Below are 8,896 nucleotides of genomic sequence, written 5' to 3' on the forward strand. Positions count from 1 at the left end.
CAGGCATCCCTTGGCTCATGGCCACATCACTCCAATCTGTGCCTCCGTCTCCCCATGGCTTTCTCCTGTGTCTGTGTCTCTGTTTTCTCTTCTCACAGGGAACCATCATATAGCATTAGGGCCCACCTGAATTACCTCATCTTAACTTGATTACATCTACAAAGACCCCATTTCCAAATTGGGTCACATTCACAAGTATCTTTTGGGGGGACACAATGAAACCCATAACACCGCCCATCTGATCTCCGGTGGCTAACAGTGCTTCATTCCTATGAGTTTCCCTCCCTCACTCCTTTCCTCAGCATAGGAACCTGGGATTAACTGAGAAGGCCAAAGGCTTCTAGAAGGAGCTGGACAGAAGACTCCAGGAGGGGATTGTCATTGTAATAGCTCTTCTTTCATGAATGGGCTTTTCTTTTTTTAAAAAAAATATATTTTTATTAATTTCAGAGAGAGGAAGGGAGAGGGAGAGAGGGATAGAAACATCAATAATGAGAGAGAATCATTGTTCAGTTGCCTCCTGCACACCCCCTACTGGGGATCGAGCCCACAACCCAGGCATATGCCCTGACTGGAAATCAAACTGTGACCTCCTGGCTCAACCACTGAGCCACATCGCTGGGCTGGACTTTTCTTCTTGAAATAATCTCAGCTCTCCCTAAGTCTTGGTCCCCTTATCTGAACAATGAGGGTGCTGGCCTATATGCCCTCACTGAGTTCAAACATTGGAGGAGGAAGGTTAGCCTGAGGGGTTGCTAGAGTTTGGCTCCAGAAGTATGCTGGGTGGGGCTTGACTATTCCCAATGAACTTGGGTCCTGGAGAATTCCTTCAGTCCCCGGTCATTACAGTTTTCTCATTGCTGGATTCTCATGCTAGCGGCCTACCACAGTGAAGGATTACTCTGGTGAACCCCCAAGGCAGCTTTTGCTTTCCCTTCCATTCCCTTCAGTTCAGCTCTGTGGAGCATTCAAGCTGAATGGGGAGAGGCAGGCTCCAGGGTGCTAATGCCTGTGCTTGGCACTGCAGGGTTCTCAGGGAGGTTATGAACAGGTCCTGCTTTAGAGGACTCCTCAGTCTGGAGGGAGGTAGATACAAGAGCCAGGCATGTTGGGCTGGTGTCATCAGTGGAGGAAGCTCTGAGCAGGCACAGTGGGAGGCTAGAGGAAGGCACAGTGGGAACTTTACCTGGCCTGGTTGCCAATCCAGTAGAGACTTGCCAGGCAGAGGGCAGGAGGCATTGCAAGGAGAGCCCCCAACATGCTTCCATTAGAAATGGGCCTCCTAGGCTAGTAGTTTTCCTGTAAATGTTCTGAGCAGACTGCCCATGGATCCCCAAGTCTACAGAGGCTATAGATGTCAAAGGTTATCTTGTGCCCTTCCACAATGAAATCGGCCCCTCAGCACCCAGTGGTCTGAGCAAGAACTAGCTTTGGAGACCTCTAGAGCCCTTAGGTCTACAGTGGCATGGGGTGACCTCTGCTGAACTACCAGCAGAGCCTTTGGAGCCTTGGGTTTTATCCCTGCCTCTCTTGCAGGGCCCAGTCTCTTCAGGCTTGGTCTTGGTTCCACTTGGGCCCATGTTGGGAGCCCCTTTGGTCGGCTATGAGTAGATGGCCTTATTTTGAGCAGCCTTCACTTAGCCTCAGAGCTTCACTCTTCCAAAAGCTAATCCCAGCCCCAAACAAGGCACAAAGAGGTGTGTCCAATTTCCAGTGCCTCCCCTCCCAAGATGAAAGTCCCAGGATCAGAGGTCACAGCCCTGGGCCTGGAGGCAATGTTGAGACAAACACTGGTTCACCTGGGCCACAGGCTTCTCAGGCCTTTCTGAACCAGCCCTACAGACCCACCCACATTTCTCAGCACCTTCTAAGCCAGCATCATTCTATTAGTGACCTCTGTACAAGTTTTGCAATCATCAGTTGGTGCCAAACTAGCCATGGAATGATTAGAATAGTATTTGGCAGATGACTGTGGGGATCCAGCACAGTTTGCTCAAAGCATTTGGCTTGTCAGAGGTGAGTTGGAGCATTGGGTAGACAGTCCTTTGGCACTCTACCCAGGGGCTTGCCTCCCCCAGTGAGCTTGGCAGAGGCTGCCACACCCTGGATTCATGGCTTTAGAACTTGTTGGGACTTGTCTGGTCTTTGGTCCCCCTTCCAACAGGAGGCCTGCTTTATACCTGTGCCTTTCTTCCATGCTTAAGCAGCTTGCTTAGCACCCTCTTATGGTGCATCTGCCCATATTTATCAGGCTTCAGGTGTGACTCTACCAGGCTACCTACTCAGCTAGTTGCCTCACTACCTTGTACTGAGGTTCAGATATAACCTCATGCCTGACTGGTTTTGCCAGGACACTCCCACCCTGCTGACTATTGGCCCAGAGGGGTCCTTTTCTAGATATTATGTACATCTAGCTATTGTGGTAGGTTGAATAATGGCCCCCAGAGGTGTCCATGTTTTGAGGAGATATGACAATGAAAGCAGATTAGAGTGATGCCACAAAGCTGAAAAAGTCAAGAAAAGCCACTCAAAGCTGAAAAAGTCAAGAAAATGGGTTTTCACCTCAAATTTTCCAGAAGCAACCAGCCTTACTAACACTTTGACTTTATCTGAGTGAAACTGATTTTGCACTTCTGACCTCCAGAACTATAAGAGAATAAATTTGCATTGTTTGAAGCTATTAAGTTTGTGGTAATTTTTTTATAGTCACCACAGGACTCTCATACATCCAGTGTTCCTACCCAGTGAAGAGGTAAGGAAGGGGCTTAGGCCACTCAGGATTACCCTGGGAAATTGAAAGGCCATTGGGAAAAAATAATGTTGGGCCAGAGGGCTGCCAGCCTGGGGTTAAGGCCCAGTTCTGCCCCAACCAGCTATATGTCTTATGAAAGCCCTATCTCTAAAGCAGCGGTTCTCAACCTGTGGGTCGCGACCCCTTTGGCGGTCAAACGACCCTTTCACAGGGGTCGCCTAAGACCATCCTGCATATCAGATATTTACATTACGATTCATAACAGTAGCAACATTACAGTTATGAAGTAGCAACAAAAATAATTTTATGGTTGGGTCACAACATGAGGAACTGTATTTAAAGGGCCAGAAGGTTGAGAACCACTGCCTAAAGGCTTCGGGCTTTCCTGTACAAAGTGGAGATCATAATAAACAGGCTTGTTGTGACAATCAAAGGAAAGAACACTGGTCCATGTGTCTGTCCATCTGTATATTTGGAAATGTGTTGGCTGAGGAGGTGTTGAAAAAAAGCCAGCTGTCTGCCAGCCTTCCCATAACTCTGCTCCTGTCATCTCGCTCAGCATTCATCTTTGGTCTTTTCTCTAATCCCCTCCTACCAAAACCATTCAACAAATCTGGAGTGTCTACAGCATGACTAGTATTGTCTGGGGCGGGAGCTGGAGGGGTTCCCAAAGTCTAAGAAAATCTGCCTTTGAGAAAGCAACCATCAAAGAAGAATATGTAGGGGAAGATGAAGAAAAGATACAAGTTTCATAAAGAGTTCATGGAAATCTGCCTTGAGCACCAGTGTACCACAGCTGGGATGGCACTTGCTGCCTCATTCTATAGCTTCCCTGTGACCACATAGCCCAGGTGAATAAATTGTGATTCTTCCATTAATGACTACCTCCCCTTCCCTTGTTGGGTCATTAGCTCCACAAGGGCTCTTATCTAGACTGTTCACCACAGTGCCCTTGCCCCTAGCACAAGGCCAGTTACACAGGAGGTGCTCAGAACATATTTGTGACTGTTAGACCTTAGGGACACTACTCTATTCACTGTCTGGGCATCTACTCTTGGCCTTCAGCCTCCTCAGCTTCTCCGAACTGGCTGACACCACTGACCACTCTTCTCCCTAGCTTTCCTTGATGCCTTAGTTTTGAGTTCACCTTTTAATTCTCCAGGTCCCATCCTTCATCCTCCTGTGTTCCCATGACTTCAAGTAGCAGCAGTATGCCAAGCCCCCTCAAATATCAATCTCTTGCTTTCTAGAACCCCAAGGTTCCTCAGACTCACTGTGGCCAGAATGTAAACTTTCTAGTTCTTTGATCCCTCCCTGTCCATTAGCTCCACATCCTATCAATCATTGAGTATTGTCTATTCTAGCCCAGAACCATCTCCAGATTATTTCTTCTCTGTATCCCCATAACCAGTTTCTTCAGACAGACACACTCTCACCCTCTCTCCTGGACTGCAGAAGTAGCTTGCCATTGGTGCCTGCCTCCAGTTCCTCACCTTGCACTCTCCCCTCACCATTCAAACACAAATGTCACCATGTCACTCTCTAGGGGGTGATCAAGTCCAAGCTCCTTGACCCCTGCAACTTCATCTTCTACCATTTCTAGCCATAGCCCACAGTGGTTGCCTCAGCCAAAGGTAAGAATGCCATTCCTTCTCTTCTCAGGTTGGCCAAATTGATCTCATCTTGTTTTTTTTTTCCTCCTTCTTCTTTTGGTTCATTTTGTTGTTGTTGTTTTGTTGTTGTTAGTAGGCATTCTAGTGGGTGTGAGGTGTATCTCACTGTGGTTTTGATTTGCATTTTCCTAATGACTAATGGTGTTGAGCATCTTTTCATTTGCCTATTGGTTTATCAGTCACTCTTAAGCAGAGATTGGGAAACTTTCTCTGTAAAGGGGAAGATAGTAAACATTTTAGGTTTTGTGGGTCACACAATAACGGTCAACTCTGCCATTGTAGCATGAATGCAACCATAGACAATATGCAAATAAATGAATGTGGCTGGGTGCCAATAAAACTTTATTGACCCAAGTGGACAGCAAGTGGGAGTTGACCCTGAGTTCACCATTTGCAGAACTCTGCTCTTTTTTTTTTAAATGTTAGAAAACTGCTTTATTGGAATTGTGTATTATGAAAAATTTCAAATGTACAGAAAAGTGGAGAAATAGTATATAATAAGCATTTGTATACTCATTACTTAGGTTTAACAATTGTTAATTTGCCATCTTTAGTTTTCTGAAATAGTTTAAATATTTAAAATGAAATTTTATATATATATCTCCTGACATTTTGCCAGTTTAATATGCATCTTTACAAAATAGGGATTTTTTTTTACATAACCCCAATACCATTAATTTACCTAATGATTAATAATTTCCTACTATTATCTAATATCAATTCACACTCAAATTTCACTATTTTCTTCCAAATATCTCTCAAAGTCCCTCTGGTCAAACCAGGATCTGATGAAGACCATGTATCACGCTAAGACCTCTGCCCTTACTCTTAAGTCAAGGAGCACTTGGATTATTACTTTCTCTGTGGGATTCAGAGGGTAAGGGCTCTATCTTGGTCACTTCTGCATCCTTTTGGACTCAGTAGGTGCTCAGTTAATATTTCCTGAATTGATGGTCTCCCCCCCCCGCAATGGAGAACAAAGCCAATAGTGTATGTGTCTCCCAGAAGTTGATAAAAAAGGCATCTTGTAAGAGTTGCTGGGAGACAGGCTGCAGTACAGAAAAAAGGCTGATAGGACTTCACCCTCTTCTCTCTCCTTTTATTCCCTATTCATGTCACTCTAGAAAGATCTCTGGGCCGAAGGAGCAAATGTGAGCAAACCTCCTGGGGTTGAGAGGCAGATCTGACAAAAGGAAGGCTCTAATTTGGCTCCATCATCATTTTGGGTTTTCTATGATCAATAACTAAGCAGTGCTGGTGAGGGAAGATTGTAGTATCTCCCAAAGCTTTGTTTCCGTTCCTTTCCTTTCCTTTCCTTTCCTTTCTTCTTTTTTTTTTGTAAATATATTTTCATTGATTTCAGAGAGGAAGGGAAAGGGAAAGAGAGAAACATCAATGATGAGAGAGAATAATTGATTGGCTGCCTCCTGCACACTCCCTACTGGAGATCGAGCCCACAACCTGGGTATGTGCCCTTGACCAGAATCGAACCCGGGACACTTCAATCCTCAGGCTGATGCTCTATCCACTGAGCCAAACCAGCTAAGGCAAAGCCTCTTTTCTTTCTCTCCATTCCTAACTATTTGTGCTCTTCAAGCCCTTCACGTTGGAGAGCCTCAGATCAGAGCCCATGTCTCTCCCTCCCCACCTGGGCACCTTTGCTGCATTAGGCTGCTTGAATCAAATGGGTAACCTGCAGTGCACTGGCCTCAGAGGTCAGGGCCCAGGGTCTAGCCAGGGCTCTGCTAACTGCCTGAATGTCCTTGGCTGTGGCTTCTCTCTGGAGCTCCCCCAGCTGGTCAATGTGGGTGTTGGTAGCTTTCCCCTCTAAATACCCTTCCAGTCTGGTTACACTTACTGGGCACCTTCCCAGGAGCAGGCATTGTATATGAATCCAGGGACAGAGAAATAAATCAAAAGCCCCTGGCCCTTGACAAGTGGGCATAGGAGAACTGGGCAGCTAAACTGATGATTACCTTATAACTGAGGAAGTGCTTTGATGGCGACCAGGCTTTGTAGGAAGCCAAAAGAGAGCGACCCTTTTGAGAGAAAGCTGGGAGGATGAAATGCTGTTGGAGATAAGGTTTAGAATGAAGTGGAGGCTGTGGGCCTAGCAGGAGAAGCTTATAAGCTAGCTTGCTGGGATTGGATAGAGGGAGGGAAGGCAAGGGAAGTCACATCAAGAGGTATTTCAGTTTAGCAGAAGGGAGAAATTTCCACCAGCAAGGGCTATTACACACCAAAGAGAGAGGAAGCTTCGAGCTACTTGTCAGTGCATAGAAATGCATACCAGAGCTTGGAGTGCTGTGGCCAGAGGCCTCAACCATTCCTGTCCTGTCTGCTGAGCCATCCTCCGCCTTGGTTCCAGTCCTTCCCTAGTCACAGACTCTACAGATGGAACAGCTGGCCACAAGCACTTCTGGTCTAGGAACACATGCAGATGGGAGTGCTGATAAGGCCTGGAGGCCCATTCTGTCCCTCAGTTTCTCTCTCTTGGACCCTCTCTACAAAGTGGGCTTCTCCACAGCTACTGGCCCCCACTCCACTGGCTCAAATGTTGATTGGGCCACAGTCATGTTTGAAAAGCAGATGACAGCTATGGGCCTTTCTTTTCCTGCCAAAAGAAACACACTCACAGGTGACCCAAAGGCTGCATCCAATTTATGTGGTTCACAGACCTCCCAAACCACACATGAATGCCGGGCCCAGAACCTCTGCTCCAACCAGTCCCACTGGCTGCTCCATTCCCCAGGCCTTGCATTGTTTCCTTCTGTTGCTGCGGTTACTCTAGGATTCCAGGCCAGTCAGGTGGTTGCACGTGTTTCCTGAATGCCCATGCTGTGCTGTGGGGACATTGGTTGGCTGCGCTATAAGAGCTCCTGGCCTGGTGGGGGTGGGAGAAAGTACACAGAGGGAATACACTAAATGAGGCAAAGATTGAGATTCCCAGGCTGGAAGCCTAGAGAACAGGCACTGTTTTCAATTGGGAGGATCCGGGTAGGCTTTTGGGTGAAAGGAAGCTGGCCATTCTGAACCTGGAGACATATGGAGGAGAGGACATTGCAGGAATCCAGGACAACCTGAGCAAAGGGATGTATGACAGGGTATGAGCAGTTTGGGTGGAGCACAGCAGGTGTGAAGCCAATAGAAGAGGCTGGAAAGGTGGGCTGAGCACAGGCCATGATGGACTGGCCGTGGAATGTGTTCAGGAGAAAATCAGGACCCACCGAAGCGTTTTCAGTAGAGGAGAGGGAGGATCTAGGTCTGTTTTAGGAAGGACTCCTGGATGTGCATAGAGGCTGGATCAGAGGAGACAGACAGATCAGCTGGGCTGTCCCAGTACACCTGACCCAGGTGCGGACAGAGCCAGGTGCTAAATGAACTAGGTCGACGTCAATGGGGTGGAGAGATGACTGAAATGAGAGATCTCCCCAATGAATGCACAGAACTGGGCATGGACTCTTTCAGCTGTCTCCTTTCCCTTGGCCCTGATTTTTACAGATGGATGTGCCACAGGAGGGGCACAGGCCCTGGTAGGTTCTCCAGGAAGTCATTTTAGGGAGGTGTGCCTCCCTATTGGCCTTCAGCAAAGGAACAGGTCAGGTGGCCCAGGGACTTGGGCCTGTGAGGGGGCAAGTTCAGTCTTGCAGTGGCTGAGGCAAGGTTCTAGTTAGACTCAATGACCTGGTGGGAGGCCACTTCAGTGGTTCAGACTATTGGCAGGGCTTGGGAACAATGTGCCAGGCCCACCCCCAGAGTGTCGGTTCAGTAGGTGTGGGGTGGGGCACCAGAGTTTCTAACAAGCTCTCAGGGGGAGGGGCTGGAGGCTGTGGTTTCCTGGCAGTCAGACTTTCTACACACAGATTGGGGGGCAGGTTACTTGGGTCTGGGTCAGGACTGCAGGGCAGAGCAAGGAAGGGCAGCAAAAGTCCTCACCAGGTGGGGAGGGCAGCCCTTTGCCCACTTGGGGCTCAGGGTCTGTCTGGAGGGCTCTCTCAGCCACTTAATGATCTGTCTCACCTTTCTGATCTGCATGGACAATGCTTCCTTGGGAAACCTTTGATGGCTGTTCTGCCCCATTTCCAACCTGGCCAGGTTCACTTTCAGTCACTCCCACACCTTTCCTTCTTGGAACTTTCAAGTTTCCAATTATGTATTGATTTGTACGAGCCCACTAGAATGTCAGCTGTGGGCTGTGTCTGTTTATTCACTCACCACTGAAGCCCGGACAGCGCCCAACAAACATGTGGAAACATGTACAGTTCAAGTTTGACGAGGGACATCTTTGGTCAAGGCGGCTGCTAGCATTTCCCCAGGGAAGCAGAGAGGACAAAGCTGAGGAAACTTTGGCCCTAGATGCTTCTCGGTGAGGCCTGCCAGCCTCAATCTTCCAAGCAGAGACCCTCCTCCCGGCAGCTCTGAAAGCAGAGTCCTCCCATTCCATGCCTCAGTCTCCTCACTCCCTCTCATC

Source organism: Myotis lucifugus, unplaced genomic scaffold (assembly GCF_000147115.1).
Source record: "Myotis lucifugus unplaced genomic scaffold, Myoluc2.0 scaffold_40, whole genome shotgun sequence".
In the NCBI taxonomy this organism is placed as follows: Eukaryota; Metazoa; Chordata; class Mammalia; order Chiroptera; family Vespertilionidae; genus Myotis; species Myotis lucifugus.